Genomic DNA, 23,660 nt, shown 5'->3' with positions numbered 1-23,660 from the left:
TTACTTTTATTTCAACTTCACTGCCACATTTTCAGACATACAATTTGTTGCCTAACTTTATCAGCGTTGCACTGTTTTCGGGCGGTGGGGGAATGGGGAGAGCTTTTAGCCTTCAAAAATGCTTGAATTGATACATTCTGGTCTCAAGACCATGACCTGTTTACAATTGCTGCAACCTCCGAGGTTGACAGATATGGGTTTGGATATTTGAATATCCATCACAGCCAGGATCTTAATTAGTGCAAGTGGGGAAGCAGTTATGAAGCAATTAATTCCCAAATGCAATGCTAATTAGGTACTTTTCACTGACCTTTACATTTAATGGGTGGGATTCTCCGGCTTCCCAGCTGTGTGTTTCCTGCCGGGTAGAAGTGGCACGCTGTTTGCTATCGGTGGGATTTTCCTGGCTTGCTGCTGTCGATGGGCATTCCCATTGGCTTCACCCCCATGCCTGCAGGAAACCCACAGACGTGACTGTGCTGCCGGCAGGACTGGATAATCCCGCTGGTGTGAACAGCCAGAGAATTCCAGCTAACAGATTGTTGAGATTCACGAATCTCACCAGCAGAGAGCTGAGATCGAGCTAAGGTAATTAAACTTGTGATTGTCCCATCTGAATAAATAGTCACGTGGAGCCTCAGTTCCCTTTAGCTAATATTTGGAAGTGAGTCCTCGTGTTGATGCTGCTTTCTAAGACCTTTGGAGCTTTTTAAGCTGACAAGATCAAGATGGGGCATGGTGTGTGTAATGTGTAACCGGTGTATTCGAGAATACAGTGGAGAAGGAAAGCAGTGGCTTTCTTTGTGCTGTGTTCGGGCTGCATTTCCACAAAAGAAAGGTGCACAGCACAGATATGAAGGACAATGGAGAGAAGGAAAGAGGGGATTAAGTCACAGAGGAGCTACTGAGCAGCCTGTTTGTGACCACACGGGCTCATATTGAGTGGTTGCAGACATTTGGGCGGCACGGTAGCAGAGCAGTTAGCACTGCGGCCTCAAAGTGCCAGGGACCCGGGTACAATTCTGGCTTTGAGTCACTGTCTACGTGGAGTTTGCACGTTCTCTCTGTGTCTGCGTGGATTTCTTCCGGGTGCTCCGGTTTCCTCCCATAGTCCAAAGATGTGTGGGTTAGGTTGATTGACCATGCTAAATTGACCCTAGTGTCAGAGGAGTGTCTTGAGGAGAATTGTTTGGTAGAGCAGACGCAGCACGGTTTCGTCAAGGGGAAGTCGTGTCTGACGAATTTATTGGAGTTCTATGAGGATGTGTCTAAGGCGGTGCATAGCGGAGAGCCGGTGGATGTGGTGTTTCTTGATTTTCAGAAGGCGTTTGATAAGGTACCACACAAGAGGTTATTACAGAAAGTCAGGGGGCATGGAGTTGGGGGTAGGGTGTCAGCGTGGATAGAGGATTGGCTGTCAAGTAGGAGGCAGAGAGTGGGGGTCAATGGGTGCTATTCGGATTGGCGGTTGGTGACTAGTGGAGTGCCCCAGGGGTCGGTGCTGGGGCCTCAGCTATTTACCATTTATATAGATGATCTGGAGGAGGGAACCGAGTGTATGGTGTCGAAATTTGCTGATGACACCAAGATTAGTGGAACGGCAAATTGTGCGGAGGGTGTGGAGAGTCTACAGAAGGATCTAGATAGGCTGGGCGAATGGGCCAGGAACTGGCAAATGGAATTTAATGTTGGCAAGTGTGAAGTTGTCCACTTTGGTAGGAATAATGGTAGGAAGGACTATTACTTCCACGGCGAAAAACTGCAGCATGCAACGGTGCAGAGGGACCTCGGGGTCCTTGTGCATGAGTCGCAAAAACCCAGCCTGCAGGTGCAGCAGGTGGTCAGGAAGGCAAATAGGATGCTGGCCTTCATAGCGAGGGGGATTGAATATAAAAGTAGGGAGGTCTTGCTGCAACTGTACAGGGCACTGGTGAGGCCGCAGCTGGAGTACTGTGTGCAGTTTTGGTCGCTGCACTTATGCAAGGATATTTTGGCCTTGGAGGGAGTGCAGAGGAAGTTTACTAGGCTGATACCGGAGTTGAGGGGGTTGAACTATGAGGAGAGGCTGAATAAACTAGGCTTGTACTCGTTAGAGTTTAGAAGAATGAGGGGAGATCTCATTGAGACATATAAGATGATGAATGGGATGGATAGGATAGAGGTGGAGAGGCTCTTCCTGCTCAGAAAGGACAGTAGGACTAGAGGGCACAGCCTCAAGATAAAGGGGGGGCGGTTTAGAATGGAGTTGAGGAGGAACTTCTTCACTCAAAGGGTGGTGGATCTCTGGAATTCTCTGCCCGTTGAAGTGGTGGAGGCTGCCTCGCTAAATATATTTAAGACGCGGGTTGATGGGTTTTTAATAGGCAAGGGGAGTAAGGGTTATGGGGAGAGGGTGGGAAGGTGGAACTGAGCCACGACAGATCAGCCATGATTTTATTGAATGGCGGGGCAGGCTCGAAGGGCTAGATGGCCTACTCCTGCTTCTATTTCTTATGTTCTTATGTTCTTATGTCAGGGGGATTAGCAGGGTTAATATGTAGCATTATGGGATTAGTGTTTGGTGGGATTGCGGTCAGTGCAGAATCGATGAGCTGAATGGCTTCCTTCTGCACTGCGGAGATTCTGTGATTCTATGATCTGCAACTTCCTTACAGACAAAGCCTACACAGATTCTTTAAGGTCACCAATGCCCTGAATTTGCCTCTGACTTCTTGAACAATTGAAGATCACATATTCACTACTGGAAGGAAATGCATTGAGTGGTTGTGCCTATCAGACAGGTATTGAAGTATCGGGGTGAGTGGTAGCAGTGGGTGACCTATAAAGGGGGGGCAATTCTCTGACCTTGCCACACCTGGTGCAGGTTGCTCCAATCCCAGAGGACAATGTATGGGCCTAAAAATTGATTTTGTGCCTGACGTGTGGATTGAGGAGTTCAATATCCAGCACCTAGACTGACTCAGTCACATCATTATTGACCAAGCTGGATGAGGTATGAAGGACATGTCAGTCAAGTTGAAATTGGTGAGCGTTTGTAAGGGTCTGTTTCTTGTCTTTGCAAAGAGCTGTTGATGACTTGAGTGTTACAGACTGGCATATTCCAAGGTCCAGGGCTGTGTGGTTGGGGCAGTACCTGCAAAGGCTCAATGGGAAAAGTCTAAGGTCTTCCAGCCATAGTACATTGAGAGCTTGGAAACCATGTAAAAATCCATCACAATTTATGCACCAGAGAATGTATGACATAAAATTTAAATGTACATTATAGGTGTAACCAATGAGTCACCACTACATGAAGCACCTCAATTCTATTTAATCTGTATTGCACTTTATGTAATGTTAACTTTGAACTATCATGTAAGATACCTTTACAAATTTTAAGAATAAAGTACATTTGGAAGCAATGATGAACTTTGTCATCGATGACTGCCTTTGTCAAGATGATGCTGCCAAGACATGGAAAAATTGTCCACATTTTCCATGATGTTGCTGTTGATTAAATTGCCAGAGGGTTGGGGAGGGGAGGTGGGGTGAAGTGCAGGAAGGGGTGGGTATGTGCTGGAGGAACTTGTTACCTAGATCAAAAGCTGGGGAATTTTCCCAAAAAATTGATTAAATAGAAGATTTACATTAGCTAGGATCCTGGACCTGAGTTAAAGGAAGACTATTAAGAAATGTCCTTGAAATATAGGTAGGGATGTTGCACCATACAATAATATGTCGAAAGAATTTGCAGGCAGTAGACTGATTTGACTGAGGAATGCCAATGGTGGGGTGGAGCAGAAAGAGACAGGTTTCAATATTTGGGATAATTTTTCATTAACATACAAACAGTGTGGAATTGACCATGCTTGTATTATCTTTAATCCAAATCTGAATTGAATATTTTTCTATTTGATTTATTATTATCACATGTACTAACATACAGTAAAATGTATTGTTTCTTGCATGCTATATAGATAAAGCATACCTTTCATAGAGAAGGAAAGGAGAGAGTGCAGAATGTAGTGTTACAGTCATAGCTAGGGCGTAGAGAAAGATCAACTTAGTGTGAGGTAGGTCTATTCAAAAGTCTGATGGCAGCAGGGAACAAGCTGTTCTTCAGTCTGTTGGGACATGACTTCAGACATTTGTATCTCTTTCCCAACAGAAGGAGGTGGAAGAGAGAATGTCAGGATTGCGTGCGGTCCTTAAGTATACTGGCTGCTTTGCCAAGGCAGCAGAAAGTGCAGGCAGAATCAATGGATGGGAGGTTTGTGTGATGGATTGAGGCTACATTCACAATTTAAAGGGTTACATATAAACAAAACAATTGATTTGAAAGGAAGAGGAGAGGGCTGAAGTGTCCTGAAAATTTGCATATTAATATAGTTCCTCTTGCTGTTGAAATCCAACTTCTTTTAGGAATCATTCTCTTTTTGATGTTAAATACTTCCCATGAGGAATTGTGAGGTAATTCACTTTGGTAGGAATAACAGATGTGTTGAGTATAGGGCTAACGGGAGGACTTTGAATAGTATCGATGAGCAGAGGGATCTAGATGTATGTGTACATAGATCCCTGAAAGTTGGGAATCAAGTAGATAAGGTTGTTAAGAAGGCATACAGTGTCTTGGCGTTTATTGGTAGGGGGATTGAATTTAGGAGTCGCAGCGTTATGTTGCAACTGTACACAACTCTGGTGCGGCCGCACTTGGAGTACTGTGTGCAGTTCTGGTCCCCACATTACAGGAAGGATGTGGAGGCTTTGGAGAGGGTGCAGAGGAGGTTTACCAGGATGTTGCCTGGTATGGAGGGGAGGTCCTATGAGGAGAGGCTGAGGGATTTGGGGTTGTTTTCGCTAGAAAGAAGGCGGCTAAGAGGGGATCTTATTGAAACATATAAGATGATTAGAGGTTTAGATAGGGTGGATAGTGATAGCCTTTTTCCTCTGATGGAGAAATCTAGCACGAGGGGGCATGGCTTTAAATTAAGGGGGGGTAGTTATAGGACGGATGTCAGGGGTAGGTTCTTTACCCAGAGGGTGGTGAGGGATTGGAATGCCCTGCCTGCTGCAGTTGTAAATGCGCCTACTTTGGGGGCGTTTAAGAGATCCGTGGATAGGTTTATGGACGAAAAGGGATTGGTTTAGGTTAGTGGGTCATTGTTTTTTTAACTGGTCGGTGCAACATCGTGGGCCGAAGGGCCTGTTCTGCGCTGTAATGTTCTATGTTCTATGTTTTCTATGACATGCCTTTGAAAATTTACACTTAATTTTTTTCTCATTCACTGTGGAAATCACAGAATATCGCAACATTTACCTTTTATCTGAATAGTGCTGAACCAGTTTTCACTCTTTAAACCTGTTATACTGATGTCAATTGGTTGCTGCTTCCTGGAGCTTAACTTTCACCCAACCAATGGCAACCAAAATTTAAACCAAGTGTAATCTAAATCTGCCACTGTGACAATTCGACATTTTGCAAAGAGTGTCATTCAAGCAGGCACATTTGTAAATTAGGTAGGTTTGCATTAAGTTGATGCTGAATCAAATCTGCAACGATAACAATATCTCTCAGGCCCCATCACCACAACCCCACACATTTACCCTGCTAATTCCTCTAACATACACATCCCATAACATAAGAGGCAATTTAGCATGGCCAATCCACCTAACCTGCACATCCTTTGACTGTGGGAGAAAACCGGAGCACCCAGAGGAAACCTATACACACATGAGGAAAATATGCAAACTCCACACAGACAATGATCCAAACCAGGAATCAAACACAGGTCCCTGGTGCTGTGAGGCAGCAGTGCTAACCACTGTGCCACTGTTCTGCCCTCAATGTTCCAGTGATGAGAGAATAGAGTTGGAGGATAAAGTAGATGGTGCTGTTGGTGCTGCTCCTGATCAATTAGTCCATTTATGTTTAAAAATTGCATTGTGAGCATGATGCAGCTTGGACGTGGATACGCCACACAGAATTTCACTAGGTGTCAAGTTCCTGACCCCACATGGATCCTTATCCCTTAATGAGATCATTCCACTTGTCCTACCCAAACTGTCAAGATAGAGTGTGTCCCATTCAAAGATTTGTACCATGATCTCTCTCTCTCTTTCTCCCTCATGCTTCCCTAGTGTCAGCTCCTTTTTTTCACCTCGCCTTTAGAAATCCTCATTACGATTTTTTCAAACCTCATTCTGAGAATGGATCTGTTCCCGGCAAAGCCAAAATTATTATCCATCTCTTAAATATTAATGGGCGGGTCTTCTTGAATCACTGTGTGTGTAGAGAGTTACTCTGTTACTGTGGGCTTGTCTCAGGATCCCTTGGTTTCTTATTCTAGAAGAGATCTCGCCAGGGGCGATAATCTTTCATTCAATGTACCTTTACTTACATCGCTGATTATTTACAAGATTGTAGAATATCAGGACATCGCGACAGATCCTTTCTAGAGTGCTTCTCATGCACGATCTCTCAAATACTGAGCTCTCCTGACAAAGCTACCTGTACACATACTCATAGAACTATAGCTACTATAGAATTAACCATTGACTGTGCAGTTACTACACCAGGGTAGCTTGGTGGGGCATTTTGAAGGGTAGACCAACCAGGCGGGGTTTCTCTCCCAAATGTAATAACGTTCTTGAAAGTTGAAAGTTTATTTTTAGTGTCATAAGTAGGTTAACTTTAACATTAACACTACAATGGAGTTACTGTGAAAATACACTAGTCGCCACACTCCAACGCCTCTTTGGGCACACTGAAGGAGATTTAGCATGGCTAATGCACCTAGCCAGCATGTCTTTCGGACTGTGGGAGGAAACTGTAGTACCCGAAGGAAACCCATGCAGACACGGGGAAAACTTAGAGTGCGCACAGACAGTGAACCAAGTCGGGAATCAAACCTGTGTCTCCGGCGCTGTGAGGCATGGCGTTAACCACTGTGCAATCATGCTGCCATTCTTGCAACCTGGCTGCAATTTAAACTCACTATCCTGAATGGACAGTCCACAGCGAGCTGCCTGCCAGACCTGCATTAGAAGAATTTCAGGAAGATCAGTACCTTGCTGTCTTTTGCTTTACATGTAGGGATAACAGCAGCAGGAGTGAAACCCCTACAGGAAAGGCCAGTAGCAAATCCCACCGTCTGGTCTCAGTGAATAACCTGCGTGCTATGTGAATTTCTGTTAGTTCCCTCGTAGGAGACACATCAGCTGGTAAGATTTAAATAAGGCTCAGGAATTAAAGTACTATGACCTAATTTCTGGAGAGGCAGGTTAACTTCCATTCAATCACCTGTCAAAGGTATGCCTTGGAGTTTTAATTGGGTTAATGATCCTTGTTTCAACTATATTGTATCCTTTGTATCAATTCCACTCTTCTCCCCAACCACTATCCCAAACTGAGCCAGGCTGTGTGGAACCTTCATCATTTACCCAACTTTGAACTGTGCTTCCGGTTGACAATTTGCCCATTGCAAAGTCTGCCCCCATCTGTATAACATGGCCTTTCTCCCCTTCATGAGACCCGTCCGGCTCTGTCACTTTTTTTCCAGTAAAATCCTAGCCATTCAAACCCTTTTCGTAACGCTACCCCAACATCAACCTATCTGCCACTAAAGGTTTTGTCCATGCCTTTGTCATTCCCCAGAATCAATGATTCCTGGCTGGTTTTCTAACCTGCACTTTGGGGGAGCTCCACAGATGATGGTGTAGGAGCAGGAAGAAAAGCCATTCCTTCCCTCCATTGGCCACAGAGCCTTCACGTGCCTGGATCCAACTTTCTGGAATTACCTCCTTCTGCCTCTCTAGCGCTCTTTCTCTCTCTCTCTCTTATAAAAGCTTCTACAGCAGACCATTTCTTTAGTCAAGCATTAATCGCACATCCTCATCTCTGTGAAGCATTTGCACTTCAGCAGCCACATGAAGGCCAGTGAGGTGATCAAAGCACTCCTCAACAAATTTATGGTGGTGGATAATCCCCGCAAATTCGCCCTGTTTGAACGGGTCGAGAAAGATGATCAAGTTTACACTTGGAAGCTTTCTGATGATGAGCACCCCTTATCCTGATGTCTGGTTTTCATTCATCCAATCGGTGAATTGTCCTGGGATATTTTTACATTAAAGCCACTATATTGATGCACGTTCTTATTGTTCCTCATCCATTATATTCTGCAGTGCTAACTAAACGCATGTCCTCTGAAGAAAAGTGCACTGATCAACTCCAGGTACCAGTACAAATAATGCTATAGTTTAATGCAACAAAAAGTATTGTACAATTCTGTCCACTGAACACAGAATAAAAATTTATCACATGGAAGTTATTTAGTGGTTTTTAGCTGGAAGATAGGATTATTTATGATACCACAACTTGGGCTCGGTATGCTGTTGTTTTTGCTGAGGCAATTATTGATCCCTTCTTTGACAGATTTACAAAGTCCATCAAACACAAGGAAGACGAAAAATAAGAAATGGTAGTGCAGTTAGTCTAACATCTGTTGCAGGAAAAAATATTTGACAGCATAATGCTGGGTGCTATCAATGATAATCCAAGGAATTCAAAGGCTATAAACAGTAATCAGCAGAGCTTTAGAAGGTATTGGTGATACTTCATTAATCTAACCTGATAAAGGAGTAGTACTCCGAAAGCTCAAACCTGTTGGATTTTATCCTGGTGTTGTGAGACTTCTTACTGTGCCCACCCCTCAATCTTCTGAATTCCAATGAATTCAGAAGAATGAGGAGAAATCTTATAGAAACACGTAAGATTATAAAGGGAATAGATAAGATAGAAGTAGGGAGATTGTTTCGACTGGGAGGTGAAATTAGAACTCGGGGGCATAGCCTCAACATAAGGGGGAGCAGATTTAGGACTGAGTTGAGAAGGAACCTTTTCACCCAAAGGATTGTGAATCTATGGAATCTATGCGCAGTGAAGCAGTTGAGACTACCTCGCTGAATGTTTTTAAGGCAAGGATAGATAATTTTTTTGAAAGTAAAGGAGTTAAGGGTTATGGTGAGCGGGAGGGTAAATGGAACTGAGTTCACAAATAGATCAGCCGTGATCTTATTGAATGGCGGAGCAGGCTCGAGGAGCCTGATGGCCCGCTCCTGCTCCCAGTTCTTATGTTCACCCAAGTTCAACGCCAGCATCTCCACAGCATGAATCTACTAAGAGGTCACATTCTTTCTTCCTAAATCAAGGATTAAATGTTATCCAATGGATTTCAGTTACCTGGACTTTCAAAAGAAATATGGTAAAGTTCCATATGTAAGATTTTTGAAAACAATTTAAAGCTCATGGAATTTATTTCTTATCAACTAACAGCTAAAGGAATGGGTTGGATATTGAAGGCAAAAGGCGAGAAAAATAGAAGTGTGGAAATCTATAAGCCACAAGTGAGGCAAAGTGTTTGAAAATACTTCTTATCCCCTCCCTCTCTCCCCAGCACACCCACAGTGAATGGTGGATAGGGTGGAACAGATTCCCAACAAAGACTATGTTAATAAATGATTTTAAGGAATCCAGATAAATAGGGTTTTGGGAAGGTGACTGGAATATATAACGAGAAGAACAGACTGAGGTGGTGAAATTATCCATAGGACGCGATGGCTTCTGTGCGTTTGATGGGTGGACTTAGGACACTACTCTAAGAAACTCCTGCATTGATGTCACGAGACTGACAAACGCAACTATTTTCCTCTATGCTAGGGATGAATCCATCAAGTGGAAAGTTCTCCCCCCATTCCCATTGACTCCAATTTTATGAGGGCTCCTTGATGCCACACTCAGTCAAATGTGGCTTCGATACCAAGGGCATTCGCTCTCACCTCACCTTCAAAGTTCGGCTCTTTTATCCCTGTTTGAGCCAAAGCTGTAATGAGGTCAAGAGCTAAGTGGCCCTGGCGGAACCCAAAGTAAGCATCAGTGAACAGGCTATTGCTAGGCAAGTGCCACTTAATTGCACTGTTGCTGGCTGCTTCCACCATTTCACTGATGATCAAGAGTAAACTGATGGGGTAGTAGTTAGCCATGTTGGAGTTGTCCAGCTTTAGGTGTGCAGAACAAACCCGGGCAATTTTCCAGTGTTGTCAGTGTTGTAACTGTACTGGAACAGCTTGGCTAGGGATGCGGAAAGTTCTGGAGCACAAGTCTTCAGGACTATTGACATAAGAGTGTTAGGGCCCTTAGCCTTTTTACAGTATCCGCTACCTTCTTGATATCATGTGGAATAAATTGATTAAGCTGTAGACTGGCATCCTTGATGCTGGGGGCTCTGGAAGAAGCCGTGATGGATTATACACTTACTGCTTCTGGCTGAAGATTGTTGCGAATGCTTCAGTCGAATGATTGGCACTGATGTGCTGGACTCCCCTATCATTGAGGATGGGGATATTTGTGGAGCCTCCTCCTCCAGAGAACTGTTTGATTGTCCACTGCCATTTATCACTGGATGTGTTAGGACTGCAGAGCGGGTTGGTAAGCTCTGTCCATCACTTGCTAGTTAAGCTGTTTCGCCAACATGTACTCCTATACTATAACTTCACCAAATTGATACTTTATTGTTAGGTCTGCCTGGTGTTGCTCCTGACATGCCCACCTGCACTCTCCATTGAACTAGGGTTGGGTATGCTGGGACATGAGATTACAGATCATGGTTGAGTACATTCCTGCTGCTGCTGGTAGCCCACAATGTTCCTGTCTTGAGTTTCTCGGTCAGTTTGAAGTCTATTCCATTTAGCATCGTGGCAGTGCCACACAACACGATGAAAGATATCTTCATTGTGAAGGTGAAACCTGTTCTTCACAATGACTGCGTACTGGTCATTCCTATCGATACTGCCATGGACAGGTGCATCTGCAGCAGGCAGTTTGGTGACAATGAGGTTGAGTATCCACTTTGTTCACTTGCCGCTCACTGCAGACTAGCCCAGCAGTTATGTTCTTTAGGACTTGACCAACTCGGTCAGTCGTGGCTACCGAGCCATTCTTGGGGATAGACACTGAAGTCCCCCAGCAAGATTACATTCTGTGCCCTTGCCAATCTCAGTGCTTCCTTGAAGTGATGTTAAACATGGAATACTGATTCATCGGCTGAGGGAGACGGTACGTAATAATTGACAGGATGTTTCCTTGACCGTGTTTGACCTGATTCCATGAAACTGCACAAGGTTCAGAGTCAATGTTGAGGATTCCCTGGGTTACTCCCACCATGCTGCATCACCACTTTCCTGGGTCTGTACTGCCAGTGAGACAGGACATTCGTGTATGCTCTGACGAAGGGTCATTCAGACTCAAAACATTGCCACTATTCTCTCTCCACTGATGTTCTCAGACCTGCTGAGATTTTCCAGCAGTTTCTGTTTTTGTTTTGGATTCCAGCATCCGCAGTATTTTGCTTTTATCTTAGAGAAATAAACTTGCTTGAGTGCCTGTGGCCATGATCACAGATCTTAGGATCATACAGCGCAGAAGGAGGCTATTCGGCTCATCGGGTCTGCACTGACCACAATCCCACCCAGGCCCTATCCCCTTAACCCCATGCATTTACCCTATCTATTCCCTCTGACACTAAGGGGCTATTTAGCATGGCCAATCCACCTAACATATGCTGAGTTGGCCTGAGATTGTGCTTCCCTTTGATGGCCCATGTGTGATAATAATGATAAAAGTGAAATACTACGGATACTGGAAATAAGACCGTAAGCTATAGGAACAGAAGTAGGTCCATTGAGTCTGCTCTGCAGATCATGGTTGATCTGATATAATCCTCAACTCCACTTTCCCACTGAACATACTTAAAGACCTGACCTCTGCAGCCTTCTCTGGTAAATAAGTCCATAAATTCCCTCACTACCCTCTGAGTGAAGAAACCCCTCCTCATCTCTGTTTTAAATGGACAACCACCTTACTCTGGGATTATGCCCTCTGGTCCTAGACTTTCCCACAAGGGGAAACAACATCTCAGCATCTCCCCTGTCAAACCCCCAAGAATCGGTCCATCTCATTAAGGTCGCCTCTCATTCTTCTAAACTCCCGGGTGTACGTGTCCAACCTACTTAACCTCTCCTCAATGGAAAACAGAAAATGCTGGAAAACTCCATTTTGGAGTTATCGCAGGATCGAGTTTTTCCAGCATTTTCTGGTAAAATAATGTGCACGTCTGAATAACATCACGACCTTGACTCTTTAATTGGACTCCTGATTCCCTGGAGCACATGGGTGGATAGTCCTCCCAAGCTGATCTAAGCTAAATTAAGACATTAATGGAAATATGACCCAGCCTGCCATCTTAAGCCCTCCCTTAGTCACAGTGGCAGGCCAGGAGGCTTGAAGTCACTATTGCACAGTTTTGGTCCCCTTATTTGAGGAAAGATGTAGTGGCATTTGGGGACAATTCAGAGGAGTTTCACTTGGTTGATTCCAGAGATGAGATGTTTGTTGTATGAAGAGAGATTGAATAGTTTAGGCCCATACTCTCTGGAATTTAGAAGAATAAGGGGAGGTCAAATTGAAATACATAAGATGATGAAAGGTATGGATAAAGTAGACGTGGAGCAGATGCTTCCTCTTGTGGGGCATTCTAGGATGAGACGTCATTGTCTTAGGATAAGGGGTAGCAAAGTTAAAACAGAGCTGAGGAGAAACTACTTCTCCCAAAGGGTTGTGAATCTGTGGAATTCATTAACCCAAAAGTGAGGCGGATGCTGGGACAGTGAGTAAATTTAAGGAGGAGTTAGATGGATTTTTAATTGGTAATGGGTTGAAGGGTTATGGGGTGAAGGCAGGAAAATGGGGATGAAGAGCATATCAGCCAGATCGAGTGGAGGAGCAGACTCAATGGGCCGAATGGCTTAATTCTGCTCCTATATCTTATGAACTTATGAACCTACGGGGTAATGTTGTCTGCAATATTGACATTGGCTCAGTAAAATTGTGAAGCTGCGGAGAAAGATGCTTTTATTCTCTCCAGTTTGAAATCTGTAGGCACCTCTACCATCACATACAGAATTCTTACTGTCTGTGAGCAGTAAGCTTTGCACGTAACCATGTTTTCTTACCCTTGTCCCATTTTAAATAAGCCCAGCAGCAAGCTAAATCTAAGTTATTTTAAAAAACGATTATTTATTATCACACAAGTTTAAAACATGATGTCTCACTCACTCAACTCATGCCCACTATCTCGCTAAAAAATCTTAGAGACAGTTAAGGGTAAAGCAATACATTTGCAACTAATGATTATCTCAATCTCTTTTGGGGAAAACCTGTAGCTCCCTGGGTAATTTGATGCTTGGCTTGCCGTGATGGTCTTATTGAGTAGAGGATTTTTGGTAAACTGTGAGGCTTCATGCAGTCAAATTTCCAGGAGGTTAGTTCTCAGGTGAACTCAAACATGATTGTGGGAAATGGGGTGGGGGGGGGGCGGGGGGGGTTGGTGGTGAGGGTGGAATCCTTCTCCCACTTTCACTGTTACAGTTTATTACCATGGCTGCTTGGATATGATTCACAGCTTTCTGATGAATCCCCGTCATTGCAGAGCAACCTTTTGCTCTTATTTGATTAGAAGCTAACGAAGTGTATTAGGGGTAGTGTGTTGATCACATATCCTGTGTTAACACCTTAAAATTCACTAGCCTAGGCTGGATAAGGGAACATCATAATATAAAGGTTGGCATGGTGGCACAGAGGTTAGCACTGCTGCCTCACAGTGCCAGGGACCCAGGTTCGACTCCCAGCTTGGGTCACCACCTGTGTGGAATCTACATATTCTCCCCGTGTCTGTGTGGGTTTCCTCCGGATGCTCCGGTTTCCTCCCATAGTCCACAGTGTACCTGAACAGGCACCGGACTCTGGCAACTAGGGGATTTTCACAGTAACTTCAGTGTTAATGTAAGCCTACTTGTGACAAATAATTAAACTTAAAAAACACATTTCGATGAGATCCATTCATGTCTCTCTAATTCACATTGGGTGGGATTTTACGACCTCACTCGTAAAACCCCACCTGAGACCAAGAAGAATTCTATTCTGTGACCCTTGCCCACCCTGGAATCGATAAGGAGGCAGTAAGATTCCCATCATTGAGTTTTGATGTTTCCTTTGTCCAGGATGAAAGAGAAAGACAGTCTGGCTGGAATGCTATGGTTATTTTGTTAATGGTCCATCCGCAAACAAAGGGATATATGAGTTTCCCTGGCTGGCTGTATTTAATAATATCTTTACCTGATGCTCAAGGCTGTCTGGAGTTCAGCATGCCAAAGGCCATGTGGTTTTCAGCAACTATTTTACAGAGAAATACTGGAAAGTCTCAACAGGTCTGGCAGCATCTCTAAGGAGAGAAAAGAGCTGATGTTTCAAGTCCAGATGATCCTTTGTCAAAGCTGAAAGGCATAGAAAGTGGGAGGGAAAGGAAGATGAGTCATAGCCACAGAAACCAGGGGAAAAGACTGCTAATAGCTGTCCACAGACAGAAAGGGTATGAATGGCCAAATGGCAGAGAAGCTGTAAGCTGTGACAGATGAAGATGTTGGGGGAAACGGGACAGAAGTAGAATATAGAAAAGGGGAAGCAGGGGGAGAAAGGGTAAGGAAAGGGGGCTGAAGTGGAAGGGAAAGAGTTGGGAGGAAGAAAAATGAAGAAAGGCAATAAAGAAATAAAAGGTAGAGAACAGTAAAAAATTAAAGAAAATAGAATGAAAACAAAGGCGGCCTTAGGTGTGGTGGAGCAAATCATTTGAAGTTGCTGAATTTAATTGTAGAGACCGGAAAGCTGTAAAGTGCCTGGTCGGAAGATGAGATGCTATTCCTCCAGTTTGTGTTGAGCTTCATTGGAACATTGCAGCAGGCCAAGAACAGACATATGGGAATGGGAGCAGGATCGTGTGTTAAAATGGCAAGCAACGGGAAGGTCAGGGTCCTGACTGCACACAGACTGAGAGTGCTCAGCAAAGCACTTGGTAGCCCAAGTGGACCAAGCACAGCCCAGTTTACATTTGGTCTCTCTGATATAGAGGAGACCACATTGAGAGCAGTGTATGCAATATCCTAAATTGAAAGAGGTGCAAGTGGAATGTTGCTTAATTTGGGGTGAGTGTTTTGGACCTTAGATGATGAGCATAGAAGAGATAAACGAACAGGTGTTTGTGTTTGCATGGGAAGGTGTCATGAATGACAGGAGAGGTATTGGGTATAGTGGAGGAGTGGAGTAGGTTATCCTGGAGGGAATGGTTCCTGTCGGAGAGAAGAGCAGTACTTCTTCAGGGTAGGTATTCCTGGAAGAGAAGTGGCAGTGAGTTAAACTGCATGGGTCCTAGCTACGCTTGTTTTTTATGGGATATGTGGAACATTCCTTGTTTCAGGCCTATCCAGGTCCCCTCCCACAACTCCTTTACTGGTACATTGATGACACATTCCAGCTTTCCCTGTAACACTACATCCCTCAGCAACACATTTAAACCATGAATGGAGTGTTGGTAGGTGATTCAGAAATGGGGAAAATTAAACAAAACTGAATCCTGTTCTCACCAAACATTCACTGACCTGTACTTTTCAACCCCCACCCACTGCCCCCCCACACCTCCCCCCCCCCGCCCTGCCCCCCCGCCCCCCCCGCCCCTGCCCGCACCCCACCAGATGCATCAAAAAATGAACCAGGGAGCAAGCATGAACACCATAATATTAAGACAAAATGCTGCAAATGCTGGAATCAAAAACAAAAGCAGAAAATGTTGGAGAAACTCAGCAGGCCTGACAATATCTGTGGAGAGAGAGTAGTTTAAAGTTTATTTATTTATCAGTCACAAGTAGGCTTACATTAACACTGCAATGAAGTTACTGTGAAAATCCCCTAGTTGCCACACTCTGCCGCCTTTTCAGGTACACTGACGGAGAATTTAGCATGGCCAGTGCACCTAACCAGCATGTCTTTCCGACTGTGGGAGGAAACCACAGTCTGGAGGAAACCCACACAGATGTGGGGAGAAGGTGCAAACAGACAGTGACCTAAGCCAGGAATCGAACCTGACACCCTGGCACTGTGAGGCAGCAGCGCTAACCACCAATGTTTGAAGTCTGCTTGACCCTTTGTCAGAGCGGGCATGACCAGTCTGCTCAGTACAGCAGCATTTAGATTAGATTTAGATATAGATATAGAAATCACCAGAATGCAAAACGTGTTTTGGTGTCACCAGATTCCTAGAAGATTGGTGGAAAAGTGTTAGGTACCTGAATGAGAATAGTAATCGTAATGTGCTCAGGTTAAAGTTGCAGCCAGAAAGGAAAAACATAAACACAAAGTTCAGAGTCCTAGAGTAGATTCATGCAGAATTTGGAGGTGGCGCAGTTTGATAAAATAACTAACAACATGTACACTCAGAATGGAATTGGGCTCAGTGCAATGGAAGGAAGGGATCTATTCTCTCCCTACAGATGCTGTCAGACCTGCTGAGGTTTCCAGCATTTTGTTTTAGATTCGAGAATCCACAGTATTTTGCTTTTATATTGAGATCTGTTCATAAAGAATTAAACAAGCGGGACAGAACAACATTTCAGATTCACAAGATCATTAAAACGCTGTGGGATAGTTTTGTCACAAAGGATAGAGTATCTAAAATCCGCGGGATAATGATAAGTCGGCTTATTACCTTAATAAGATCTCAGTTAGGGAACATTGTGGAATTGGGGGTCCATATTACAGGAAGCTTATTTAAGGTTTTAGAGGGGTTTACTCAGATTCACTGTGATGCTGCCAGCTATCAGTAAACACAAGCATGAAGAAAATCTCCAAAACAGGTGCATTTTTTCATTAGAGTAACGCAGACTAGAGAGTGAAATAATACACGTGTTTTACATTCGGAGGAAATGAAACAGCCTCTATAGCAGCACACTGTTTCCAGTAATTGGTGGGTCTGAAGGGTCACACATCAATGATTAAATGGAAGAGAGAAACTTTACATCGGCAGAGGTGAGGTTGTGAAATTTCGTTTCAGAATCAGTGTTTTTGAAGCAGCAACTATTTCATCTTGAATGTTGAAATGGGATAGGTGAGTGTGCAAGGGCAGATAAAAGGATGCGGGAACAGGGTGGGTAAATATGATTCTAACCATTTGCTCTTTATGAGTATCAACGCTTGAGTACTTTTATGTTGAAGAACTCATTTCCATGTTGTATCTTCTTTGTATTTTATTTAAATGTGAGCGCTATAAATAAATGTCACTGTCTAAAACGCAAATATCTGGGCCTTTCCCAAGGCTTTAACTGCAATTTCCTGATCAACTCCTTTTAAAAAAGCAATGATAGAATCATAAAGTAACTGGGAATTCTGCCATTGTGCCTACTCTGGTATTTTTATTAGTTAGTTGACCTAATCCCATTCCTGCTTAAATGTAGAACGAATGTATATCTGCTTCAAGTAGCTTCAGTAGCATCAGCTTCTCTTTTCATAGAATCAAGAGTCTTTGGAAGCAATCTTACTGGCTGTTCATGCCACGCTCCAACTGCAATGAGGTTGGAGAATTTGGAGTCCAGCCAAATCTCCGTTCACTGCAGCGGGATGGGAAAATCCCACCAGCGTGGGACCATTCTGGCCATACAGTTTTATAGCACAAACAGAAGCCCTTTGACTCCATTGTGTCCAAGCCAGCCATCAAGAACCTAGAACATAGAACACAACAGCGCACTGCAGGCCCTTCAGACCTCGATGTTGCATCAACCAGTGGAACGAATCTAATGACCCTCTAACCTAAACTATTCCAATGTTATCCATATGCCTATCCACTGACCATTTGAACGTCCTTAAAGTTGGCGAGCCCACAACTGCTGCAGGCATTCCACGTCCTTACTACCCTCTGAGTAAAGAACCTAGCTCTGACATCCGTCCTATAATTACCACCCCTCAATTTAGAGCTATGTCCCCTCGTGTTAGCCATCACCATCCAAGGAAAAAGGCTCTCACTGTCCGCCCTATCTAACCCTCTGATCATCTTGTGTGCCTCAATTAGGTCACCTCTTAATCCTCTTCTCTCTAACGAAAACAACCTTAAGTCCCTCAGCCTTTCCTCATAAGACCTTCCCACCATACCAGGCAACATCCTGGTAAACCTCCTCTGCACCCTTTCCAGTGCTTCCACACCTATCTATTCTAATCCCATTTTCCAGCACTTAATCTGTAGCCTTGTACACTATGGTGTTTCAATTGCTCACATAAATGCTCCCTCAATTTTGTGAGGGTTTCTACCTCTATTAGCCTTTCAGGCAGTGAGTTCCAGATTCCCACCACCTTCTGGGGAAAAATGGTTTTCCTCATATCCTCTCCAAATCACTTGCTCCTGGTTATTGATCCCTCTACTAAGATGAAAAGTTCCTTCCTACCTACTCAATCTATGTCCCTTATAACTTTGTACACCTTGATCAGGTCCCCCCTCAGCCTTCTCTGCTTTAAGGGAAACAACATCAACCAGCCTCTTTTCATAGCTGAAATTCTCCAGCCCTAGTGACATCATGGAATCTCCTCTGCATTCTCTCTAGTGCAATCACATTCTTCTTATAGTGTAGTGACCAAAACTGCACACAATACTCTAGCTGTGGCCTAACCAGCGTTTTATACAGGCCCATCATAACCTGCCTGCTCTTACATGCTGTGCCTTAGCTCATAAAAGTAAGTATCCCATATGCCTTCTTAACTACCTTACCTATCTGTCCTGCTGCCTTTAGTGATCTATGGACATGTACCCCAAGATCCCTTTGCTGCTCTGTACTTAGTAGCATCCTATTGTTCATTGTGTATCTGACCAACTTGTCTATATTGTTGTGTAATCTTAAGATTTTTCTCTTTACTATTTGCCACACTACCAATTTTTGTATCATCTGCAAACTTACTGGTCATGCTTCTTACTTACACATCCACATCATTAATATACATTCCAAACAGCACCGAACCCTGTGGTACACCACTGGAAATAACCCTCCACCATCATTCTCTGTCTCTGGCCATTAAGCAGATTTTGGATCCAATTTGTCAAATTTCGCTAGATTACTTGACCAGTCTCCTATGCAGGTCCTTGACAAAAGTCTTACATAAGTTAAAGTTTATTTATTAGTCACAAGTAAGGCTTACAGTAACACTGCAATGAAGTTACTGCGCAATTCCCCTAGTTGTCACATTCCAGAGCCTGTTCTGGTCAATGCACCTAACCAGCACATCTTTCAGAATGTAGGAGGAAACTGGAGAACCTGGAAGAAACCCACACAAACACGGGAGAATGAACAAACTCCCCACAGACTGTGACCCAAGCCGGGAATCGAATCCGGGTCCTTGGCACTGTGAAGCAGCAGTGCTAACCACTGTGCTACTGTGCCGCCCCACGTGTAGACTACATCAACTGCACTGCTCTTACCTACACAACTTGTCACTTCCTCTTCAACTATTAACGGCCTGCTTTTTAAACAAGTTGATGCACACATCTCTATATATTAGGTTGCAGAACCTGGGAGAGCCGTAATCTCTTGATTGTGGCTTTGATTGGAAAAGTTGGGGCTACTGTCCCCGGAGAAGAGGAGATTTCTTGCGGTTTGAAAATGATCGGGAGTCTGGACAGACTAGACAGAGAAAAACTATTCCCATTGGCTGAAAACCAGAGGGCACAAATTTCAGGTGAATGGCAGAAAAGGCAAAAGCGATTGGGTGACATGATGGCACAGTGGTTAACTCTGCTGCCTCACAGCTCCAAGGACCTGGGTTCAATTCTGGCTGTGGGTGGACTGTCTGTGTGGAGTTTGCACATCCTTTCGGAGTCTATGTGGGTTTCCTCCGGGTGTTCCAGTTTCCTCCCACAGTACAAAGATGTGAAGATTAGATGGATATGGAGTTGCTGGCATTGGACTTAGGAGGCACACTAAGTAGTCTCATAACACCAGGTTAAAGTCCAACAGGTTTATCTGGTAGCACGGTAGTTCTCCGAAATCTCGTGCTACCCAAATAAACCTGATGGATTTTAACCTGATTTTGTGAGACTACTTACTATGCCAAGATTAGCCATATGAAATATATGGAATCACTGGGATAGGGTGAAGGAGAGGACCTGGGTGAGATATCTATCAGAGAGTCAGTGCAGACACAATGGGCCGAATGGCCTCTTCAAAACTGTTAGGGGTTCTATGCTTCTATGATATGAGCAAAACTTACACAGCAAGTGGCTGGGATGTGGAATGTGCTGCCTCAGAGTACAGTGGCATACACTATGGCTTTCGGAAGGGAATTGAATAATTATCTGAAGAGAAAATTAATTGCAGGGCTACGGGGAAAAGATTAGGGTGTGATTTGCTGATTTGCTTTTGAAGAGAGGTGGCACAAGCATTGGGGGCCAAATGGCTTTTGGTGCTGTAGCCTTTCTAAGGTGTGGGAGCAGGAACAGCTGATTTTCCTTCTAAAGAGCTGACGCAGACCCAGAGTTGCATGGCCTCCAGTAACCATTCAATGACTGTGATAAAAGACACTTGGCACACTTAGCAAAATTTCTGTTTCTGTATGGTTACAAAGGTTAAAAAAATCCTCTTTGGCAATCCCACTTCAATAAGCCTTTTTTTTTGATTATATCCAACTCAATCCAATCAAAGTCCAATTCAAAGTCTCAACAAGTGAGACAGTCCAGATCCAAGCTGACGAGACAAGGCTGGCCTCTCCTTGTCTTGGGCTTGATCTACAAGATCCAAGCTGATTGGAACAGACATTGCACCATCTCCAAAGCTCGATCTCATTTGCATCTTAGCCAAAAGGCCTAGATGCTGCTTTTAAAAATTGCTTCAAATGAAACCTCAGTGTAACCTCAGGACTTCAACCAAGTGCAGGACAACAAAACTACTCTTGATCTTAACCAACTTCAGAAAGCGTTTTACTGCACAAGAAAGATGAACTGAGAGTCGACGTTCTCCCCTTCAGCTCGTCGCTGCCTGTCTTATATATAACCCGTGTTTGTCCTTTTCTTCAGAAGCCTTCCTTCAAATATTTGCCGCGTCAAGGAGTTTGTTAACATGGATGTTCACAATGTCTTCCTGAATTACCAGACATTGCTCACAAACTGGCCATTGTGTGGGATCTGCGCAAAACGACAGCTCATCTGCATTTCAATTCTCTCTGCCTGCCTGTGTATCCATCACTCAGCACGGGGCCTTTGTAGAACACTGACTGACACCTTTTGAGGCAGTTTCCACTCGGAATGACTATTTAACCACAACTGTCACACTCCCGATACACTTTAATATTCAGCAACGAAATCCCTTTTAAAAGAAATTATAGACTCTGACTGCTTCGACAATGGCTCGTGGCAACGAATTCCACCTTCTGTGTGATGGTTTTTTTAAAATCTTCTTTTTAATCTACACTTGAATGCAAAAAAAATGTTCCAATCAAGCTTTGTCACCAAATCTAAAGTCTCGTCTTTTGTCCATTTAAGAAATGAAATATATATGTGAACACACTCGAGTTTCTACTTCAGTTCCTGCTGTTCTAATAATTTTTCCCAAATGCTGTGACACTACAATGTGCAATAATGTCACTCACTTGCTTTCATTTCCAAACGGAACATTTGCTGCTATTTCTTCAACGATGGCTGCTATTTCTTTACCGATGGCTGTTTGATATTCTGGATTACACTATTGTGCATTAAGCAAAATGTATTCAGCCTCTGAGCAATTTCACGAGGGTTGCATTGCATAACAATCTGAAACCAACAAGGCACTTGATAACAGTTCGCGTTGCCGTCTAAAGTGTGTTGTACTCCGGCTCTGTGAATTACATGAGATCACATCACTTCAGTTGCTGTGTGGCGCTTAATGTTCAGACTCTCTTTCTGTCTGCGGCGTTTGGGAATAGAACCATCAAAATGTAAAGCACAGATAGAGATTGGAATTTTTTTTGGGCGGCGTTCACAAGCAACTTTGTGCAGGATTCAAAAACAAAAAATGCTGGAAAATCTCAGCAGGTCCGACAGCATCTATGGAGACAGATTAGAGCCAATGTTTTGAGTCTGGATGACCCTTCATCAGAACTCGAGGACTATTTTTTGTAAAATCTTTCCCACCACTGAGGCTTGGAGTTGCCTGGTTTATACTCACACCCTCTTTTCTGAATAAAGTTGTAACGTTTAGCCCTCTGGCACCACCCTGGTATCTGAGGAGGGTTGGAATCTCCATGCTGACTTCCCTCAGTGTCATGCGATTTTTCCTATCCAATATATACAAATATAGAATCATGGAATCACACAATGCAGAACAGGCCCTTTGGCCCAGCGAACCTGCACCAACACAAGTGAAACACCTGAACTCCCACCCAATCCCATCTGCCAGCACTTGGCCCATCGCCTCAAATGTTATGATGTGCCCAATGCTCATTCAGGTACTTCTTAAAGGATGTGAGGCAACCCGCCTTTCCCATGCTGCAACTTTATAAGACCCTTGTCAGACCCCACTTGGAGTACTGTGCGCAGTTCTGGTCGCCTCACTACAAGAAGGATGTGGAAGCTACTGAGAGGGTGAAGAGGGGATTTACAAGGATGTTGCCTGGATTGGGAGGCATGCCTTATGAGGATAGGTTGAGGGAGCTAGGTCTCTTCTCCCTGGAGAGACGAAGGATGAAAGGCGACCTGACAGAGGTTTATAAGATGTTGAGAGGTATAGGTAGAGTGGATTCTCAGAGGCTATTTCCCAGGGCTGAAATAGAACATAGAACATAGGACACTACAGCGCAGAACAGGCCCTTCGGCCCACAATGTTGCGCCGACCAGTTAAAAAACAATGACCCACTAACCTAAACCAATCCCTTTTCGTCCATAAACCTATCCACGGATCTCTTAAACTCCCCCAAGCTAGGCGCATTTACAACTGCAGCAGGCAGGGCATTCCAATCCCTCACCACCCTCTGGGTAAAGAACCTACCCCTGACATCCGTCCTATAACTACCCCCCCTTAATTTAAAGCCATGCCCCCTCGTGCTAGCTTTCTCCATCCGAGGAAAAAGGCTATCACTATCCACCCTATCTAAACCTCTAATCATCTTATATGTTTCAATAAGATCCCCTCTTAGCCGCCTTCTTTCTAGCGAAAACAACCCCAAATCCCTCAGTCTCTCCTCATAGGACCTCCCCTCCATACCAGGCAACATCCTGGTAAACCTCCTCTGCACCCTCTCCAAAGCCTCCACATCCTTCCTGTAATGTGGGGACCAGAACTGCACACAGTACTCCAAGTGCGGCCGCACCAGAGTTGTGTACAGTTGCAACATGACGCTGCGACTCCTAAATTCAATCCCCCTACCAATAAACGCCAAGACACCGAAATGGTCGCTATGAGAGGACACAGGTTTAAGGTGCTGGGGAGTAGGTACAGAGGAGATGTCAGGGGTAAGTTTTTTACTCAGACGATGGTGAGTGAGTGGAATCGGCTGCCGTCGGCGGTGGTGGAGGCGAATTCGTTGGGGTCTTTTAAGAGATTTCTGGATGAGTACATGGAATTTAATGGGATTGAGGGTTATAGATAGGCCTGGTAGGTAGGGATATGATCAGTGCAACTTGTGGGCCGAAGGGCCTGTTTGTGCTGTAGTGTTCTATGTTCTCCCACTCTGCCAGGCAGCGCATTCAAGAATGTCACCACCCTCTGGGCCAAGCTCACATCCTCCTAAACCTACT

Source organism: Carcharhinus amblyrhynchos, chromosome 16 (assembly GCF_965287045.1).
Source record: "Carcharhinus amblyrhynchos chromosome 16, sCarAmb.v2.hapA, whole genome shotgun sequence".
Classification (NCBI taxonomy): Eukaryota; Metazoa; Chordata; class Chondrichthyes; order Carcharhiniformes; family Carcharhinidae; genus Carcharhinus; species Carcharhinus amblyrhynchos.
Note: the sequence above shows the minus strand (reverse complement) of the source record.